Source organism: Tachysurus fulvidraco, chromosome 4 (genome assembly GCF_022655615.1).
Source record: "Tachysurus fulvidraco isolate hzauxx_2018 chromosome 4, HZAU_PFXX_2.0, whole genome shotgun sequence".
Taxonomy (NCBI): domain Eukaryota; kingdom Metazoa; phylum Chordata; class Actinopteri; order Siluriformes; family Bagridae; genus Tachysurus; species Tachysurus fulvidraco.
In genome coordinates, this window is record NC_062521.1 from 18,838,248 (window position 1) to 18,844,516 (window position 6,269).

The 6,269-nt window shown below is 35.5% G+C and overlaps 3 non-coding genes across 3 annotated transcripts; 1 reads left to right on the forward strand and 2 right to left on the reverse strand.

Moving 5' to 3' along the window:
- Positions 1 to 4,661: 4,661 nt before the first annotated feature.
- Positions 4,662 to 4,734, forward strand: trnak-cuu. Its single transcript has one exon. It is a non-coding gene; the product is annotated as a tRNA-Lys (tRNA).
- Positions 4,735 to 4,937: 203 nt separating this feature from the next.
- On the reverse strand, positions 4,938 to 5,010 carry trnak-uuu. The gene has a single exon. It is a non-coding gene; the product is annotated as a tRNA-Lys (tRNA).
- A 256-nt stretch (positions 5,011 to 5,266) lies between these two features.
- Positions 5,267 to 5,339, reverse strand: trnat-ugu. The gene has a single exon. It is a non-coding gene; the product is annotated as a tRNA-Thr (tRNA).
- Between the last annotated feature and the right edge of the window lie 930 nt (positions 5,340 to 6,269).

Sequence of the window (6,269 nt, forward strand, 5' to 3'; positions counted from 1 at the left end):
AGTATTTAAAGGTCTAGGTGGGAGGTGGTGAGAAAAGCACTTCCGTTTAAATGAAGCAGTCTGGACATTTCTCAGAAATGAAACAAGTGATAACAGCTTACAAACACAATGCTTTTGTCTTGGGTATTGACTTTAACAGGTATGTTTAACACATTAAAACCATTTATAGGTTACTGTTAACCAGGTAGACTGTAAACTTTAATGTGTTAGTAAATATAAGTTGACATTTAAATGTGGACTTAAACATTTTTTTCACCAGTTGCCCTTGCATTTCCGTTGAGGGCTTCAGGATCAATTGAAAAACGAGTTAAGCTTGGAGATCCAGTCACCTTGAGGTGTAACATTTCTTTGCATCATGAAATTTTCTGGCTGAGAGTGAGCATGATGGAAAGACCAAGAATTATAATGGTTTCTCGCCTGAAAAATGACGGAGAATTAACTGAAGTTTTGAATTATAACAAAACCCATTATGAAGGCTGTTTGATGGACAGATTTTTCGGACTGAGAATTTTCAGTGTCTTGGTCAGCGATCTTGGCTCATACTACTGTGGAATTGTAGAAGGAAAACGGATGGAATTTGAAGATGGAGTGCATCTACATGGTAATATAGCCTTAAAAATTTGCAATGGCGTCTACATATATATATATTTTTTGTATCATCTTTTATCTTTATTATTTCAGCAGACATGAGAGAGAAAAAAGTCTCTAACTTTAAAGAAGGTAAAATAACTATAATTATTAGCCTGCTATTAGCCTATATAAATTATTAGTGTTATAAATCTATATAATTCATAGTTTACACACTTATTGCAATAATATAAAAGGCATGTACAAGACATGAAAAAAATAGGTTCTACTATAGGATAAAGGATATAAGAAAACCATTTGCCAATTTGATCCCTATCAACAATAAATGATTTATGAAACATCTGCTATTTAGTAAACCCTTGTGTACCCATTTTCTACACTGGTTTAGTAACTACCTCATTTTAATTTCCATAGGGTTCTCCTCTCCAGTGCCTGAAAAAAGATTGTATCCTGTATTTGCAACAATTTTGGGTGTTGGACTGCTTATAATGGTTATGGTGGTTTTTATTGTACAAATGATGACCTGCAGAAAAAATAACTAAATAGAGCATACAAAGTGTGTTCAATCAGATATTATAAGTCATTGTTTTATATTTGGTGATTAATTAAAATATATAGTTGTTTAGTGTCACCAAATAAATATGATTTGATTACAGCTGTGGTTACAACATTTGAATGAATTAATCCCTTTTATGTTTTTAAATTGTATTTCCTGCCTTTTTCCTACATTTGTGTTATGATCTTTTATGACAGTAATATATATATATATATATATATATATATATATATATATATATATATATATATATATATATATATATATTTCTGCATTTCACAGTAATAATTGTGAGTGGAATTAAAATTTTATATGTTTCTGCTTATATTGCCTCATATGTATTATTGGAAAACTGACAATTAAGACTTCATTTAATAGTCGAAAACTAAGTCATTAAAAATCTGTGATTTTAGTACAAACCCTAACCCATATGTGTACTGCCATAAATCTGATGGTAGACATGCTTGGTTCTGTTTAGTCAAACTTATGCCAAACTTATGAAATGGTAAATAAATGGATTGGTTCATTGTTTCAGCCCTGGAGTGAGCATCCATGGCAAAACAAAACAAACAAAAACAAAGTCTTCTTTCTTGTACTCCATCCAGTATTTCCAGATACTTACAGACATGTTTTAAGGACAATAAAATGTTGATAACTTTTGACTTTTGCCTCTCAGCCAGACAATTACTCCTTGAGTTTCTGAGAAACTGAATAGCAAGGATCGCAAAAAAATGACATCAGGGGGTAAAAAGTTGTCTTTTTTATTTTTATACATATTTCTAATTAGTCTGCTTTACCTATTACTAAGTGAACAAATGGAAGAGAAACAAACAAAAACAAATATGAAAATTGTAGTTAATATTATTCAGTTATATTTGCTTTACAGTAAATTTGTAATGCAAATTAATTTGCTGGAAGTCATTTAGTGCTGATACTTTGGCAGATCTAAATTCAGGCAGATCACATTAAGGGTGACGAGATCTGTGACGAGACAGATCTCCCTCACAGCCAATTAGCGTTTGGAATCGCTTTTAGAGAACTAATACCTCTCGTGGAAAGCGAGTACAGAGACAAGTGCTGGAGCTCACCAATCATGAGAGGAAGAAACAATGAAGATATCGGTATACACGCAGTTTCACAATGTGGGATAATAGTAATTTCAGGATCCCCGAGGGCCCCTCGCAAGCCAAGTTTCTATGTACTCATTTACCCTTTAATAATACAGTGAATCATGACTCTTCCTGTGGCATTTTTTTTTTGCTTTGGCCGACACAAATCTTTTATTGTTTGTAAATCGAAACTTTTCCACTTGTGTCTAAGTAACCTGGCGATGGCTTTAATTGCTCTGAATCAACAGAGCTTTTCTCTATAATCAGATAAGCCCAATTAAGATGTCTAGTGTTTTTGCCACCGTGTCATTTTAATTAATACTAGTTTAATACATTTAATACTAGTGTATACGGCTTAACACTCTAGCAAATTACATTGCTGAACAACTTTATGAAGATGCAGATTTCATTTTCCAACAGGACTTAGCACCTGCACACAGTGCCAAAGCTACCAGTACCTGGTTTAAGGACCATGGGATCCCTGTACTTAATTGGCCAGCAAACTTGCCTGACCTTAACCCCATAGAAAATCTATGGGGTATTGTGAAGAGGAAGATGCGATATGCCAGACCCAACAATGCAGAAGAGCTGAAGGCCACTATCAGAGCAACCTGGGCTCTCATAACACCTGAGCAGTGCCACAGACTGATCGACTCCATGCCACACCGCATTGCTGCAGTAATTCTAACTCACTCTAACTTCAACAGTTGAACACTGGACTATAGACACACTGCATTCATACTGCATTTATACACACTGGACTATACATACACACTGCATTTAATTTAATATAATAATCTATCTGACAATAATCTATCTGTACCACTGGACATTTCTGTATCTGTACAGTCTGTTGCACCTTAACATATTACATATATATAAAAAGTACATACTGTATATAATGTGTAGTGCATTGTAAATATGTCTAATAATACACTGTGTGTACTGACTATGTATGAGCACATTGCATATTTTCCACATTTACACATTTCACCTGGTAATGAGCATTTTGCACATTTTTCACCCATATGTAAACTGTTCATAATTTCTGTTTCTTAACTACTGTATGTAAATGGTTCTACAATTTCTGGACCACGCTCCCAAGAATTTCACTCACCATGGCACATGTGTTGTGGTGATGTGACAATAAAGGTGACTTGACTTGACTTGACTTAAGTATTGAGTGCTATACATGCTCATACTTTTCATGTTCATACTTTTCAGTTGGCCCAGATTTCTAAAAATCCTTTCTTGGTATTGGTCTTAAGTAATATTCTAATTTTCTGAAATACTGAATTTGGGATTTTCCTTAGTTGTCAGTTATAATCATCAAAATTAAAAGAAATAATCATTTGAAATGTATCAGTCTGTGTGTAATGAATGAATATATTATACAAGTTTCACTTTTTGAGTGTAATTAAATAAATCAACTTTTTAATGATATTCTAATTATATGACCAGCACCTGTGTATATATTAACCTTCATACCTTTGCTAGTTCGTTTGTAAGTTGTTACTCACATCTCAGCAGGCCGTGTTCGATTTCCGGTCAAGGAATATATAATTATGTTGGCTTTGTAGAAGCCAACATTCTGTTTTCCTATTTAAGCTTAGACACAAATTTATCTAGAGTAACTCCTCCTAGGGCTTTCGAGCCACATGCACCAGATATGTTGTAGATCCCGGTCTGAAGTTTTATGCTATTACTTTTCTAAGCGATCCGAGTACCGGGTCTCAAATTGGCCTTTTTTCCCATAGACTCCCATTATAAATTTTGGAGGTTTATAACTCGGCAAGCTTTCGAACTATCTAAACCAAACTCGGTGAGCTCCTTTAGGTTGATACTCTGAACAAAAATTGCCCTGCCCCCAAAATATGCTTAATCAAAAAACTTTTTACAACATGCACATGTGACATATCAAAACACTCAGCACAATGAGGGAAACTGCCTCACGTGTATTCTGATGACGTCATGTGATGTCACGTAATATCACGTGAAAATCAATAATTAGCACAACATGGACATGTGATATATCAAAACACTCAGCCCAATGTGGGTAACTTCCTCAAGAGTATTCGGATGACATCACATGCTCGTCTCCACTTACCTCCAAATGTTTTGGCACCCTAACTTTCTGTCCACTTGCCTCCAAAAGTAACACTAACCCTTATGTAAACTCACCTCCGAAAAGCACCGGCCTTTGCAAATACTTGCATCGTCAAAGCCAACATCAAAGTTTGTCACGACAAACTTTACAAATCTAGTTTAAACTTTGTTTTATGAGTTATTCCCTTAAATGTTTAATTATGTCTTGAAAATTCAGTAGATACGTGTATGAATGTTGATATTTATGTTATCGCGCGATCATGAGCATATATTTGTAGTTTGTGTAAAAGGACTTTGTACTAGCCCGGCTAGCTCAGTCGGTAGAGCATGAGACTCTTAATCTCAGGGTCGTGGGTTCGAGCCCCACGTTGGGCGATGTCATTTTCTTCGGTACTTTCGCTTTGAAAGTGTTATTGTAATTCTGGAAGCGCTTATTTTCTACAAAAAAAAATAATTCTTATGTTTTAGGCATATATGTTTTATCTGTGCATTTATATTGTGTTATAATGATTTTTAAAAAAAAATAAAAATGTTTTTACGATGTTTTTAGAAACGTCCTTAAAGGATGAAAAATTGACCGCCCGAACAGGGACTTGAACCCTGGACCCTCAGATTAAAAGTCTGATGCTCTACCGACTGAGCTATCCGGGCTCTGTACGACGAACTTTGTAAAATGACTTTTTTTTTTTACAAAATAACGAAATATAGCCCGTCCAGTCCATAAACACATAGCTAAGACACATTACGATTTAAATACTATCAGACAGATGAGTTAAAAGATTAAAAAGTTAAAAGCAGTGCTGCAAGGTTTTTAAATATAGACACGTAGCGTTAGTTTAAAACAACCATTGCACCGATGATATTTGGAGAATGTAAAATATTTTACGACTTACAAAGAAAAGTGATCAGGCCCCAGCGAGATTTGAACTCGCGACCCCTGGTTTACAAGACCAGTGCTCTAACCCCTGAGCTATGGAGCCGTACCTGCTCCACGGCTCATTTTTACTGCTATTTGATAGGCTATTTGTTAGCAATGAGAGTTTTGTGCCATCTAGTGGTTATGAATGAATGGAATACTAACATTTTTAACGGACATAATAATTAAATACTTTCAGAACACAAGGGGGCGCACGGCTAAAGCCTTAACCATGTAAACAACCGTAGGCTCACTGCCATTCAATTTATCTATGCATCTGATTTATCGTAGTCAGAAACCCAGTGGATCTGTAGAATACGAATTCCACGATAACTCGTGGAACACAAACAGTTAATAGATTTACCCCCTGCAATGAATCCCGCCTCTGTAACTCAACTCTCTAAAAGGATTGGCCTTTGCCTTTTTTGAGTCCTGCCTCTCTAACCCACGTCGCTGTTTGATTGGCTTTGTCTTTCTCGCTAATGTGTTGAGGACGGCTGCAGCTATATTCCGTTGTATGAAGCAATATGCAACGTGATTATGCAGGCTACCGGTATGTGAGGAAGAAACTATTCTTATATCAACAGTTTTATGTTGTCCCCCCCAATGTCAAATAAATTATGTCCCCACCAATGTCTAAATCAAACTTTCGCCATTGTTCTCAACTCACTAATATTATACAGAGAGATTTTCTCTCTACTGTAGCCGTTCAACTTGAACCAGTCTGGACATTCACCCTTCAACATTCTCACCAAAAAGTTGCTTCCCAATGTATAATTTTCTTTATTTCACACTACAGTGAAAACTCTAGAGATAGCTGTATCTGAAAATCCCAAGACACCAATAGAAATACTGAAACCAGCTCATCTGGTCAAAGATGACAAAATCAAAATCACTGATATCACATTTTCCCTATTCTTATGGCTGATGTGAACATTAACTGAAGCTATTGGCATGTACCTAATTGACTGCTTGATTTTATGGATTGTGCTGC